Source organism: Oryzias latipes, chromosome 5 (genome assembly GCF_002234675.1).
Source record: "Oryzias latipes chromosome 5, ASM223467v1".
NCBI classification, from domain to species: domain Eukaryota; kingdom Metazoa; phylum Chordata; class Actinopteri; order Beloniformes; family Adrianichthyidae; genus Oryzias; species Oryzias latipes.
This window is the reverse complement of record NC_019863.2, coordinates 26,162,158-26,177,302: the sequence shown is the minus strand read 5'-3', so window position 1 is coordinate 26,177,302 and position 15,145 is coordinate 26,162,158. Positions and strand designations below refer to the sequence as shown.

The 15,145-nt window shown below is 44.5% G+C and overlaps 1 protein-coding gene across 3 annotated transcripts in view; it reads right to left on the bottom strand.

Annotated features, from left to right (window-relative positions):
- Positions 1-14,988, bottom strand: part of ndrg3 (NDRG family member 3) — a 31,640-nt gene extending 16,652 nt beyond the window's left edge. For all 3 annotated transcript variants that reach the window (XM_011475392.3, XM_011475395.3, XM_020703455.2), the window contains exon 1: positions 14,845-14,988. The gene's annotated coding sequence lies outside the window, so the exon portion shown is untranslated. The remainder of the gene's footprint in view (positions 1-14,844) is intronic.
- Between the last annotated feature and the right edge of the window lie 157 nt (positions 14,989-15,145).

Sequence of the window (15,145 nt, the reverse complement as noted above, 5' to 3'; positions counted from 1 at the left end):
GTTGATGACATTACGCCACAGCTCTGTCCAACCAGCACGGCTCTCCTCAAAGTACGACGTCGGCCTGTTGACTTCTAAATCAGGTCAAGGGTCACTGTGCCCAAACAAGAGATTGTGTTTGCCTTAAATCCAACCCCCAGAGCCAGATAACCACAACTGAGAGCTCCATCCTCAAATTACACAGAAGAACTGAGAAAGAAAAATAGAGAAAAGTCCGGTGGAGGAAGCAATCAGATCAGAGGTGGGGAGCAAAAACATGGCCGATAAAATCCCTGCTGAGAAATCCGGCTCAAGGGTGGAACTGAATAATATTTAGACATCTGAACCAGTAAAAAAGAAAAACAAGTACTCTGCATGCTTGAGCGGATTGAGCGGATTTGCCGGATCAATCCAACACTTCCTCAGGCTGCCACCGAAAAGCGGGATGGAGGCGAAGACCGACTTAATTGTAGCCGTCTGGCCGGGTAATTGAGGTGTTAATGAGAGACGGAGGCCAACTGATAGAGTGGCTGGGTGGCTTTCACTGTCCTGACCCTGCTTAATTCTTCCCCCCGTACCCTAATGATCCCAAAAAGGAGATGCTGGTCCCTCCTTTCACCGCATCAAATCACATTTTGCAGTACCCCAACACCCCAGCAGAGACCCTTTTCTCCTCAGCGCACGTCTGCTCCTCTGTTCAGCATGCACTGCTGTTACCATAGAGACAAAACTGGTTGCTGATGTTTATTCTAAGCCGGGATGGACCCCGGGGACCCATGTGAGGCAAGAAGACGAGTGGAATAGTTGGAGATAGAAAAAGGCCCCTTTCAGTCTCACTTTGATGACTCCGATTAGCCCTGACGACGGCTGTGGCGTTACAGCGGCAAAGCTATCCGAGAACAGCAGTGGGTAAAGCCTCAGATAAAAATGAAAGAATCGCAGGGTTTGTCCCACATTAGTTCTGTGTGTAAATATGAAAAGGGGTCGGGGAAGGAAAGAGTGACGGCTGAATGCTCTGTAATGGGGCTGACTGAAGTGGACATTGCACAAGACTTGAGTTTACTAGGTTTTTGCAGCTTCTCACACAGCCTTCCTCATCTGTCCTGCAGGTCCAGTTCCCTGCATGCTGCTTTGCAGTAAGGGGAGCCTCTTCCCAGCTGTAAATATTGTCCCTCACATCAGGGGACGAAAGGCCTGTGGAGAATGAAGAACGGCGTCAGAAGAAAATGCTGCCAGGCTCTTTCCGAGCAGTAAAGGTCAGCTCTCTGCGGCCGGTGGAGGTGGTGCTCCACAGACATGCTGACATAGAAACGAAGATTGAAAGTGTGCGTCAAATTTCAAAACGGGATAACTTGTTTTCCATCCATCGCACTCGCATGTGTGGACACACAGCGTGTGTGCAAACAACAGCAGCCTGCCATAAAACCAGGTGCGGGTTGAGATTGATCGTTACATCTTTCACTCCTCCTTTTCCTCATCATCATCTTCCCAGAATCCTCCATGGCTCACCTCCATCAGGCTGCCTGAAGTTAAACAGAGAGCAGATGTGGGGTCCACCCCCATCGTCCCCTCAAAACAGGTGGTTTTTTTCCTACACTTTCATTGTAAAAAAAGGTCCAAACTCTGTACATAGTGCGGGACTTTCCAGTACCCTGGATTTTACTGCAATGTTTTTCAAATGGCAAAAATGATTTCACGCATCTCTTAAATATGACCATTTGAAGACTATTTGTAAAACCCACTGAGTTCTGATGATGTAAAACTTTGAGGATTTATAAAAAGATTATCACTTGCATTGTACTTGCATTATTTTTAAATGACAAATCCTTTAAACTCAATGCATTGGGGTCTATGTTCAACAGCCTAGTGAATGTTGACGCACGCTATTGTTTTGCAGAGACTTCTGGGAAATTTCAAAGGCGCTGAATTTTCGAATTGTAGATTCGGACGCCTAAAAAAAAAAAAAAAAAGGAGGCGTAAACGCCCTATAAAGTGCTCCAAGTAGTGATATAAATATGAAGGTGATGATAAACATCTGATTGGTTAATCCGTTTCAGTCACACATGTTTTCTTAAAGACCCACTCCAATGAAAATGATGGTTTTGCTGTTTTTAACAAATTTCTGTGGCATTTTTCTAACGATGGAGGACATATATTGAGAAAAATTAAGTTCACAATTTCCTTTCTGAGATTTTCTTTATTCACATCGTAGTGATTCAGGAGAAGATGAAAAAAATGGAGTTTAGAAAAGAGGGCAGGCTTAATCCACATCAACAGTCCCGCCCACAACTCAGACTCACAACCAGTTTCTAATGAATTTCTGCCGCTCTACAGAAATTATGTCCAAAAAAAAAAAAAAAACCAACCACACAGGTCTTTTGATTTAGGCTAAAACTGGCATTATTATAACTAAATTACCACTGGGAACACTTTTACAATAGATCTAAACATGATCAGAGTGGAACTTCAATAAAATTGTTTTATTAAGACATTTCAATTTGTTTTATGATTTTATCTGATCACAGAAACACTATGCTTAAATTATATTTTTGAACTAGTCTCATCTTGGTCCACAGCTCTTCTTAAAGGAGGTTTTGATGATGTTTTTTTCTGGTGGCTGTTGCTTTCTTCATATGATGCGTTGTTTTTCTTGGCGTTTACCTGCCTTCACGTTTACTGAGTGGACTCTGACAGCTGCCAGATGCCTCAGGAAGATGGAATCCAGAGATTCTGAACAGAGACATCAGTGAGTTAACAGCCACTAATGGAGCCTCCAGCCAGTCTGGATTGAGAGGAAGTGTGCAGAACCTCCTCCTGCAGAACCGCAGGTTTGACTGAGACTTTTCCAGAACTATGCCAATGGAAATTTCTCCCCTTGTCGTGGTCATAATCTGACTCGTGTTTACCGTTCTCGTCTGCAAAGGCGGCAATCCGCATCGGAGTAAAGCTAATGGACTGTGACGCGGCTCAGTTCCAGATTAATGTTCCAAGCCGGGTCGTTTGGTAACAGAATTAGAAGAGGAAAAATGCGTTTGTGTGAAATGTCCGCCCCCACTTGTCAGGTCAACAACACATCAGTTTGAGTCAAACGAGGACGCTTTAGAAAAGACTCCCGAGCGAATCTGATCTGGGTTCGTCTTCTTGCTTCCCACTCAGCATCCCCCGATGATAAGATCTTCAAAGTCACACAGAGATGAAGGAAGGCCACACACACTCTTCCTCGCACACTTTCCCATGCTGCATCTCTGCTTAATTACATGACAGATTGCTCTCCTGAGGCTCCTTTTTTCTCCTTACAGGATTCTCCTACTTACAAAAGGGACAAAATGATTTCAGGCCACAATAAAAAAAAAAAAAAAAAAAAAAAAGCTGTCTATTTTCGGTAAACATCCCAAAGTTAAGTCGATAAAACCAGGTTTTCAGACACTGAGAGCAATCACAAAGGATGTCAACAGACTGAATTCTAAGAAGAATATGGGATGACCCCAGCAGGCCAACGACAGACACATGTATCACCTCCTGCACAGACTTCTTTCCACTTTAAAAATTGCATTATGAATGTTTAATGCTGCGTTTCTTTAATTACATCAGCCTACCTCAGAAAAGTGAATTTAAAGGGAGACGGAGGCAGAGTCCGGATCCTTCGGAGGGTCGTAACTCGATCTGTGAGTGATAAAACGGTGCAGAGGTCGCGCTCGTGCTTAACATGGGAAATTACAAATACAGGATCAATACTGGAGGATCTGCATCTCTGTCTTCGATCTATGCTCAGCGGCTGGAAGTCTCCAGCAGGTCAAACTGTCTCAATAACTGTATTAGATGAACAGATGCAACATCTCGAGCACCGATGACAGCAACATAGAGCCAAAAAACATAGAGCTGCAGCATCATTTCCAAAAAGAAAACGTTTTTTTGTGTGTGCAGGGATACCATGGAAACCATCAAACCACTTCTCATGGGCTTTACCCTGGAGATGTTAGTCCATCACAGATCCACCGAGAATCCAAACACAATCTTAAACTTTCAGTATCACACAAAGCAACTCAGACTCACCTTCAGCCATCCGGGCTTTAAAAAGCCTCACGATAGACCTTTAAGTATGAAACTCGCCTTAACTGTCAAATAATAGAATGAAGTAAATGAAATTAATCCGAAAGAGAAACTTTAACTTTTTTTTTTTTTGCAGATGAGACCTGAAGCCGACAGTTTCCTTAGGAATTAAGACGAGCAAGGAGCAGAAGATCAAAACACAGACCAAAGGAATCTCCAGTAAGTCATTTAAAAAATATTGCACTTTGAAATTTGGATCCTTAAGGTCCTGTCAACAACCTGGGAAAGGATGACAATCCTAAAACAATGGAAACAATGGAGATAAAGGGACAGTCTCCGGGGTCAAATGTTGTTCCCAAACTAAAAAACCTTACAGGAGTTTTTCCTCCTCTTAAAGACCCACTCCAAGGATTTTAAAAGCATTCGCAGTGGTCTTTTGATTATGATTATGCTGTTGTTAGCCAAATAAAAAAAACATGGTTATTTTCTGTAGTGGCAGTAATTTATTAGAAATTCACCTTTACGTTGTGGGCTCGTAGCAACCCCGCCCCCCTTCCCCTCCGCATTTTGGAGCAGAGCAGGGGGCTTGTGAGAAAGTCTCAGATTCAGTTAAACTTTATCTAGATTGACTCAATACTATCAAAAATTCTTTAAAAAATATTCCAGGAACTAAGTTCTCTAAAAAAATAACTGTTTCATAAACTGTTTATAAAAAAAAAAAAAAATTTAAAGACAATAAAAACATGGAAATTAAATATTTTGCTTCATCAGTTATAACCAACTTTTTGTTGAAAATTACAGTAAAAGCCTAACTTTATTCTTGCTTAATCACAGCATTGATCCAGATTATGTGGGTTTCAAAGGGTAAACTAACCTCCCAATAAAAAGGTATTGTATTGGCTAAAGACCTGTGTGCTAAATGAGGGAAGTTCAACTGTTTTTGAATTTTTTTCAGTTCAAATGTAGGTAAAACTGTAGTATTTTCATGCTTTTTTATAGTATTTATTTTGTTTTGTTTTAATGTAAAGCACTTTGTGTTACACTTTTATATGAAAAGTGCTTTATAAATAAAGTTATTTGACTTGAGTACTCGTAAAAATGAGAGAAAAAGGTCAATTTTATGAATTGGCCAGACATTAGAGAGAGGTGGACTCTGAAACAGACCTGAACCACTGCAAACCCAGCGTCTTAGTTTGTGACTTCTACAGTCATGAAAGCACAGCGTGCATCCCTCTTTTTGTGCTTCAGACGTAATAACATTTATGGATAATTTAGATAATTCCTTCTCAAATATTATTATTATTTTATTACTCAGCAAATATCACATTCATTGTAGTAAATGGAGAGGCAGTAAATCCTCCTATGTTTTATATATCAATTCAAAATATATCATAGCTCATGAAAGACCATGCAAATCCCCAAAACAGCCAAAATCTGTCAACAAATCTCTGCTTTGTTATAGTTTTAATTTATTTTTGGCTCTTTTTAAATTGGTTTTTCTTTTGTTTTGACATCAGTAATTGACTGTGTATTATGTCCGTTGTACAGCCCCTGTGAGGTTATGGTATGTTACAGGTCTGCGCGTTATGAGGTGTGAGGTTATGGTATGTTACAGGTCTGCGCGTTATGAGGAAGAAGCTCACGATTTGCGATGACGATATACTAGAACTTGCGCTACATGAACAAATAGCAAAACAACTAAATACATCATTTCCATTTCACTGCATCAGTTTAATTTAAATTAGAGTCAACATAAGTTAAATTATATTCCAAATGACCCTCGTCTACATAGGAGACATCTAACATAAGGCCTCCATCTGATTGGTCAAATGCATAAAAGGGATTTATTTGATTCGTTAGATACTTCAAGCTGCCATAAGATTGTTTTTACACATTGAAGGTAGTTATTTATTGCAATTTATGCTGACTTTTGCAATTTGCATATTGCCCAGCTTGTTATCGCAATAACGACACATTTGCGATATATTGTGCCGGCCTAGTATGTTATTCTCTTCTGCGAGAGATTGTAAGAATAAAGCCTGCAGTTTGCAGGAGTCAAAAATTTTCTGTCTTCATATGAAGTCAGGCGCCTTCGTCATCTCCACTCTGAAATAAACATCTGTGTGAACAGGTCCACGACTTTAACAGACATCTGTAAAGAAACGCAAATCCACTCCCAGTCAGAGAAATGCATCCGCACTTCCTACCCTAGAAGCCGCTGTGCACCTGCCGTCTCATTACTCTGAGAGCTTTTAAGGATTCAATTATACTTATCAGGGAGGGGGGCACTTTATCTGCTAATGGTCTTGTGAGATTAAAGCAGCAGCATCTGACTTAATTCATTCATAAAAGCGCGTCTTCTGGAATCCTCTGCATGTTATTCTGAGAATGCATGCTTGGGAAAATGATCCGCTCTCACTCAGACCTGCTGTGACCAACAGCCTTTTTCCCACTGGGAGGCTTCGGATCAGCAGACTGGGAGCTCTGCCCGTCCTTTGCTCCAGTAACAGAGAGGGAAGTGATTTGGGGGAGGACAGCCAGGATGAGAATCCTCGCTTTCCATGTTCCTCTCGCCATCAAACGGCATCGCAGAGATGCCAAGACATCTATTCTGGTGAGCTTCATGCATAAATCAAGAGGCAGTCACTGCAATGGTTGCATTTCATTTGTAGGTTAATGCTCAGCGTATTTTGACACGAAACAGAGATGAAAAGGGGAGTTTTTTTTTTTTTTTTTTTTTTTTTTTAACTTGTCCTGTCCAACAGCTAGGCAAACAGATGAGAGCTGAGGGCCTCTTGTGTTGGACATATTTTATTTTAACAAGAGGGGTTATTAATCTTCAGACAAACCAAAGGTATGTCTGAATAAACCCCTTTTGTAATTGAGGCCAAACTTTATTAATTTCAATCATGTTTGAAAATCTTTGGTGTTGGGCCGGACGGAAAAGGAAAGAGGGGAAGAAGAGAGAGGGACGTCAGAGAGAGGGGGGGTAGGGGGTGATAATAGGAGGGGAAGGGGGGTAAGACCATGAAGCAGCATAGAGCAGACAGGTTTACTGGTTGTTTATCGTTACGGTACGGTTCAAATGTAGTACAAAAAGGGCGGGGCCTGTTCACACACACTCAAATATTATCAACACACCTGCTAGCCGCAAAAATGTCCACATGTCAACATGCACACAAAACAGATAGTGTTCACGAACGCATACCTATGCCTTTAAACCAACTAGTGTGAAATCTTTCATTCATTCAATCATGCAAACTATTAGTGCAAAGGTGAGCTAACACCTGTGCTCAGGTGAGTGTTTATGTTCTTCTAAAATGGATGGTGGAATGTGAAAAGAAGGAGGAGGAGCGCCCAGCCACCCCCACACTCATACCCCCGCCGCAGCAGCAGCGGCAGCCGGAATTCCCCCAACGCCACACGGGAACAGGCAGGGAACAACCGCCCCCCGGGCGACCAAGACCGCCACCCAGGCCAGGGCCAGCAGGACCGCCGCGAGGCCCCCAGAGCCAGAGAGCAGGGAGGCGCAGAGGGAAAGAGAGCGCCGCCCCAGCCCAGCTAGGAAAGCAGCCCCCCGCCGCGCCGGAAGAGCCCAACGCAGGGCCCCACCGGAGAGGGACGCCCACAGCCCCAGACGAGCACCCCACCACCACCCAGGAGTTCCGGGCATCCCCCCGACCCCAGGTACGAGCCAGGACCCCCCAAGGGAGACCCGCTCCGCACTCCAGGCAGCCACCCACCCGGCCCACGGTTGGTCCAGGTAGGAGCAAGGCAGGGGCCCGCCGCCCCCGCCCAGGAGGGGGGAACCCCGGGGAAAAAAGGGCGGCCCACGAGGGATGTTATAAATATGGCCCGACCAGGCTCGGCCATGTTGGAAGTTTGGCGGGGCCCAGCGCCCAGGGGCAAGGACCAGGACCCACCCCCCAGGGACACGAACACCCCCGGCTCAGGTGTAATATGAACCCCCCCCACCGTGCGGAGAGAGCACCGCCGGGCCCAGGGAGCCGGCACCCAAGGGACACGGCCGCCATCGCCAAGGGGCCCGCACCCCCCACCAGGGAAGGGGTAGGGGACAGATGGACCCAGGAAAAGGGGAGTTATTAATCTGAAAACACGTCATATATATATATATATATATATATATATATATATATATATATATATATATATATATATATATATATATATATATATATATATATATATATATATATATATATATATATATATATATATATATATATATATATATATATATATATATATATATATATATATATATATATACATACATACATAAGAAATGAAGCTTAAACTGCTTTTTCTGAGAATTTCTGTATTCATATCGTTGAGAATCAGGAGCAGATGAGAAAAATGCTGTTTGAAAAGCTTGTAGATGTGATGTAGGACTTACAGCGAACGGTAAGCAACGAGCTCCCTGCTCTGCTCCATTCTGATGCATCCATGTGCGTCTTTGTTTCCCTCAACTGAGCTGGTGTCTGGTTCAAAACCCAACGGCTGGATAGCTCCAATGTTGCTCGCCATTTTTGTTGCACTAATGTTAGTTTGGGGTTGTGAGCTAGCAAGAGATGGCGTAAACAAATGAATGATGGGAAGTGGGGGCACACCGAAGGTACCGCCCACAACTCAGATGCAAATTTCTGATGAACTCCTGCTGCTCTGCAGAAATTAAGTTCCAGAAAACGACACGTATTTTTTTATTTTGGCTAAAAACGGCATAATCGTAATTAAAAAGACCACTGGGAACACTTTTACAAGAGATTAAAAGATAATCAGAGTGGGTCTTTAAGCTACGGACACACTGGGCATGTATGTCCGTGCGTGTTTAGTGCATTTTTGAACGCACATCTAGTCCATGGTGCTCGCACTCAAGGAGGGAGGAGCTTCTTCTTCTTCTTTTTGTTCTGTTTACTAGCTCATGTTCGCCTACAGTAGGAAAAAGCTTGTTGCAAAAGGTCAAAGCGGGGCAAATCTCTCAAATTATGCTCCCGGCTTTTTCTGTTGCAGCTCTGTTCTGATTTATGAAACAACTTGCTGTCATACATTTCCACCCGGGCACAAACTGTTATATTTCATTTCTCGTCAATTTTCAAGCGGTTGGCAGTTCCGTGAATTAGAAGGAAGGCCATCCATACGTCACTACCAAATCAGAGTCTCTGATGGGTCAAAGTTTAACTTGCAAGGCATGTTCGGTGGCCGCGTGTTTTGTATGTCGAGCCCGAAGAAGAACTTGTGTGAACTTGTGTAGCTGCGTTTGAACCCCAAGGTTTTGCACGCCGGAGCCCGTCCATAGACTTTTCACTGGAAGCGTCCACTTAAACGCGCAGCGGTGTGAACGTAGCTTTACCATTCCCTCGGCTCTTCTCCTATAGCTTTCATTTCTTTCCCCTAAGCCCGACCACAAACAAACTGCTGGCTCTACATCACAAGTTGACAGTGAATGTGCCTGAAAAGGGGGCTTACCACAGACACGAATGAGTTTTTTTGATTCCTTTAACTGCACAAGGCTCTGACCCAGATAATCCTTCCCAATGTGGGAACAGCATCCGCCTGCAGTTCAGACATGATAACACACACCACTGAATCAATAAGCGCTGAAATAGAGTCTGCGGTGAAAGGATGTTGTGGCAGGACAGGTGAAAAAGCGTGTCTTTATGACGGCCTCTGATAAGAGGCGAGTCCTGATGGATATTGGGTGGAACGTCCTGGTGAGGTGTGTGGCCGGCCCAATCTGCCTCTGCTGGCCGGGCCCTTTCTTTCTGGCTATAAATAAGAAGGAATGGCCGGTCCTGTCAGCGCGGCGCTCAGAGCTGCTAACAGAGTACCTGTTCCTGCCTCTGCTGCACTGAGCGGGACGCAGCTCTGCCGGGAATTCCTCTGCCGCCCGCGCTCAGCTTCGCTGACAGCACGCCAACGGCCAAATGATGGAGCAGTCGTGACGGTCCTGCCGGAGCCGTGGAGGCAGCGGTGGATCCACACAAACCACACGCACGCACACACACACACACACACACACACACAACCAGGGAGCAAAGAGGATGAAAACCAGCAGGGCTCAGAGGCTTTGCATCACACAAAGAAGTTTCCACAATGCAGCGGAGGCTGGCCCTGCATGAGTAAGTGTCGAGGTTCCTGTTGCTTCACAGGAACGCGGCGTCTGCTCACAGTCATGCACGTGGTTCAGAGCGGCTGTCACTTTGACTGACAACTCAATCTCCTGCCGAGACGCAGAGAGGAGGCTCCTCCAGCATCCCTTCCTCAGCAGATGTGAGCTGCAGAGGTCGACGGTGTCCTTGGCAACCACTCTGGGGAGCCCCCCCTCCTCCTCCCCCCAACCCCAGCTGAGCTGGTGGCGCCACAAAAAAAACAAACATCAAATGACCTTTTTTGCTGTCATTTACATAAACTCAGTCTCCTTTTGTCATTGCAACCGAGGTGCAGCAGGATGCAACAGTGGAGCATGAAATGAATCAAACAGGTGCAGACGATCCCCCCTCCCTCTGCTGTAAACCAACAATACTGTACTGCAGATGTACAAGTCATGACAAACACTGAGACTCACACTCCATCAAAGAAGGCTTCAAGCCGCTCAGGATCAGACGTTTGAGAGTCTCGAGCTAAAAGACACAGCCTGAGGGAGAGGATCTCCAAAGCAGCAGGGCGGCAACAACTTGAGTGGTAAATATGAAATCTCAGGAGAAGATGAGGAGGTTTGTGATCTGAAACCTCCTTTTTCCTCCTCACACCCTCACTGGAACAGGAATTATGTTAAACAGAAGAGGGAAACACTAAAAGCACTCAAATATGCTGTTGTGAAATATATAGGAGCACGCAGAGAAGTAGGACATTGAAGTAAACCCAAGAACAGAAAAACAAATAGAGATCTGGGAGTCATGCGTGACTCAGATCTCAAATGTGCGCCTCTACTACATTATCACCTGAGCTCTGTGTTGTCCTGCCTCCACCTGCTGCAGTCAGCGCTGATGGAGACAAACAGCAGGGGTGTGATCCAGCAGATGAAGGTGTCTGGAAACGTGTGGACGCTGCTGAGGACTTTCTGGATCTGAGAACAGTTGAAGAAACTGTCAAATGTTTCACGAGGAAACCTAGTTTTGTGTCCTTTTTCGCGGAAAACAAAAAAAGCAGATTAAGGGGGGTTTAGGAGCTGCATCAAACGGGGGTTTGGCTCGGTTAGCGCTCCTAGTGGAGCGGATCTAGAAGAGACGTATCAGCTGTTTGCAAAAAGCTTGTGCTGTAACGGTGGCTCCTATTACAGACGCTGTCCTGTTGCGAAAACACCGTGTTCCCCAGCAGATAAGAGGGTCAGGTTGACATGAATACAGATCCAGGATGTGATACGACTGGAGGACGCTAAGAACAAATTCCTTCCGCTTTTGTGTTCACTGTGTTTAAACTCTGAATAAGAATCCAAACCATGAAGTAAATCTGGATTGTTTGGAACCTGTGCAAACATCACTGCTGCTGTGAGTGAGCATGGAATGGATGTCGTGAACAATGAGCTGTGAGCACCACCCTCCCTCCCCGGGAGATGTCCTGGGTTTTAACGAGAGCTCATCAAGTCTGTGAAAGGATCCACATCCGAATCGAGACCCCAAATCTCAACCTGCGGGTATTTTTAGCTCACGGTGACGGCAAGGGTTTTGTCAGACTGGAGGCACCGCACAGAGGAGAACAAAAACACACCCTTAAAATGCTACAAGACGATTTGAATCCGTGACTTAAGATCAACAGACGGAATAAAGGGGCTGACTAAAGCACCAGAGACGTGCTTGACAAGATAAAGGTCACAGTAGATCAGTAAGGTGATGTGCTGCGAAAAACCCAAACGTGTGGAGGCAGAAAAAAAGCCTAAAGTCGGATTTTCTTTAGCTGGAAAGTGAAAGAAAAATAAAAAATCAGGGTCAACCTGAAACATGAAGCACAGAATGCCCCCCCCCCCCCCCCCCAATGAACGTCCAAAAAGCACCGCAGAGAAGAAAAGCATGGGAAAACAGCAGGGATGCACAGCTGGCTACAACCCAGCAACATCTGGGTTGTTTCTGAAAGCCAATAGGAAATTTACGATAAAGGAATCTGTAGAATGACACACGAAGAAGTAAAAAAGTAAAAGCCCATTTCTCTGGGGGGAGAATAAATTGTTCCGTTGATTCGGTAGATCTTCTAAAATCAACCAAAAACGACAAAAAGGAGGTCATTTCAACACATCTGTCAATTTCCCAAGCCTGCCCAATCAGTTTTTCGGGTTGCTGGAGCCTATCCCAGCTCCTGTTGTGCAAAGACGGGGAACATGTTGGCAGCAGGGCGGATTTCTTACATTTATTGCTTAATTTCACACAGTTGTGCTCAAATCTTTTAGCAGGAAATGTCATTTAAGACACAAACAGTTAAAACATAAAACTATTTTTGGCAAATTTAGCACTTGGTTTTTAGGTTTTGAGTGATTGTGGCAGCAGGTACTGAAACTTGAAATCTAATTCATCTGCAGTCAAATTTAAAGACCCACTTTGATGAAGATTGTGTTTTTTGGTGTTTTTAACATGTTCTTGTTGCATTTTTCTGATGATGGAGGACACACATAAAAAAATTGTATTTCTTTATTCAAGTTGTTGTGAATCAGGAGCAGACGGAAAAAAGAAAGCCGTTTAAAGAAGATGCGTATTTTGACATAGTGGATATATTCTAGGGTTTAGGTGCAGCAGGCTGCACATTTGCCCTGCAGAACTGGCAACCCATTTGACAGGGTAATGCTGAGGTGCATGTGAAAGCACAGCACAATGACTGTCAGCGCCCAGGCTTAATTAGTGTCTCCATCCCTCCAGTGAGCAGCAATTCCTGACGTTCATCCCTGACGTTGCTGTAAGAAATCCTCTTTTACACAAATGCAGGTTTCACTTTTTCTGAAGGAGAAAATACACCAAATGAGGATTTTAATCCAGCAGCAAAAGAATCTTAATAGTATCACTATATAACACTTTATTGATTTACCATGCTTTATCCTTTGTGCCATCTTGTGGGGTCCAGAGCCAGTGCCTCGGAGGCACGTTAACGTTGGGAGTGGGGTCATCTGGACCCCACAAGATGGCACAAGGGTTTTTGATTACAGGTAGACCAATTTTTGATTAAAACCTCGAAGACTTAGTAGAAAAATTCCAAGGTCTTAATAATATGCTGTTTTTAGCCAACATCAAAAACCTGTCGCATCCTAGGACATAGTTTCTGCAGAGCAGCAAGAGTGCTGTTGGCGTGGAGTAAGCCTGCCCCCACTTCCTGACATCCATCTTGTTTATAAAACATCCCAACCTAACATTAGCCGTGCAACAAAAGTGGCGAGCAATATCGGAGCTACATCCAGCCGTACAGTTCGGATCCAGATTCCAGCTCAGACGAGGAAAACAAAGACCTACACGGATCTATTCGTCTACAAGCGGATGCATCGGAGTGGAGCGGAGCAGGGGAGCTTGTGGCTCGCCGCAGTGGCTTCTATTCCAACCACATTTACTGTTGGTTCACAACGATTTGAATGAAGAAATACTCAGAAATGCTTAATCATCTTTATACAGGTGCACCACCATCAGAAAAATGTTAAAAACACCAAAAAAGACGATTTTCATCAAGGTGGGTCTTTAAGGTTAATGAATGAATGGTCAACTTTTGACACGCCCACAGAAACCAACCATGAGCTTTCAACAGCAATCGCTCAGCTACAAGCCGTTAACTATTGACCATCGCCTCCTATGTCCTACAGAATTTACAAACTAGAACTTTTTTTAGCCAAAATATTGGGACAACTAAAGCCTAGTTGTAGCTGCTTGTTGAGTCAGCTCAGCGTTGACAGAAAAGTGAGCGAGAGGGAAGCCGAATCACACAAGTGGGTCATTTTTTTGGCCTTAACTGAAGCTCCTTTGTACAGAAAGGTGCTGGAGGACACGACTAAAGGTCACCGCGTCCTTCAGAGTCTTGGTTAATGTGTGAAACCCCCCACACCCCTCCCCCTCTACAAAGGTGTAGGTGACCCCGCCCCTTGCTGAAGCTCTCAAAAGGTGCCTCAGACTGAACACCTGGGTGACCTTGGACACCGATTGTCACGCCCCTCAGGTGTTGCACCTGCGCACATGTGACCTCTCTGATGGTTCAAGTCAAATGACAGAGTTGAATAAATGAAATAAAGACTACGGCAAACAACGAGGGACATACTTGAAACCTAAGCAAAATAAGTAATAATTCATTTACAGAAATGTAAAGTGACATTTCCGAGACTTTATGTTTTTAGTTGCGACATGAGTAATAGGAAGATGCTAGCTCTTTGGCTAACTCTAATCGAGTTGTTCAGATTCTTATGTAACCGTCACACAGGCCCCGTTCCTTTATAATCTGCGGGCTCATCCCATTGTTTTGCCGTTTCCACAAACATTTAGATCCGCAACAGAACCGGGAGGGGAGACGGAGAAGAACCGGCATTAGATTAAGTCGCATCTGTTGAGAAGAGCAGCAGCGGGGAACTCAATAGTCAATTTCCTTAGTTTCTCCCACGAAGGAAGTGACCAATGTTTCTTTTTTTTATCTACCCCCAGCTATTAATGTTTAACCTTTACTTATATATATATTGGTGTATTTGCACTCTAATATTCTACGACGCAGAATAATTTCTGAACACGCAGAGAGAGAGCGACACGAACAGGTTGTGAAATCCAGAGCTCGGACTGAGGTGATCTAATGTGGCATCGGGCACATCTGTACACGGGCTTCCATTCCACCCGGTTTAAAGCTTACCTCGTCCTTGAAACAAATGTCCGCTCGACTTCAGTCACTTCCTGCCGTTAGGTGATGAGCGGGTACGACTCGGTTGAATATCTCGGCGTTAAGAGAACAGCGGTCGTGCCTGCTGCTTCCAGTCAGTATATGTGAGAGCAGGGGCGGGACTACACGCTGCGGCGGAGATGTCGCGGAAGAACCAATGGCAGCGATACGGCCACAGATGGGAGGACAAAACAGGAGGTGTCACTCTGATTAGAAAATAAAGGTAGCTTCGCCTTTAAAACGCCCAACTTCTCCGAATGGAAAAGGAATTTCT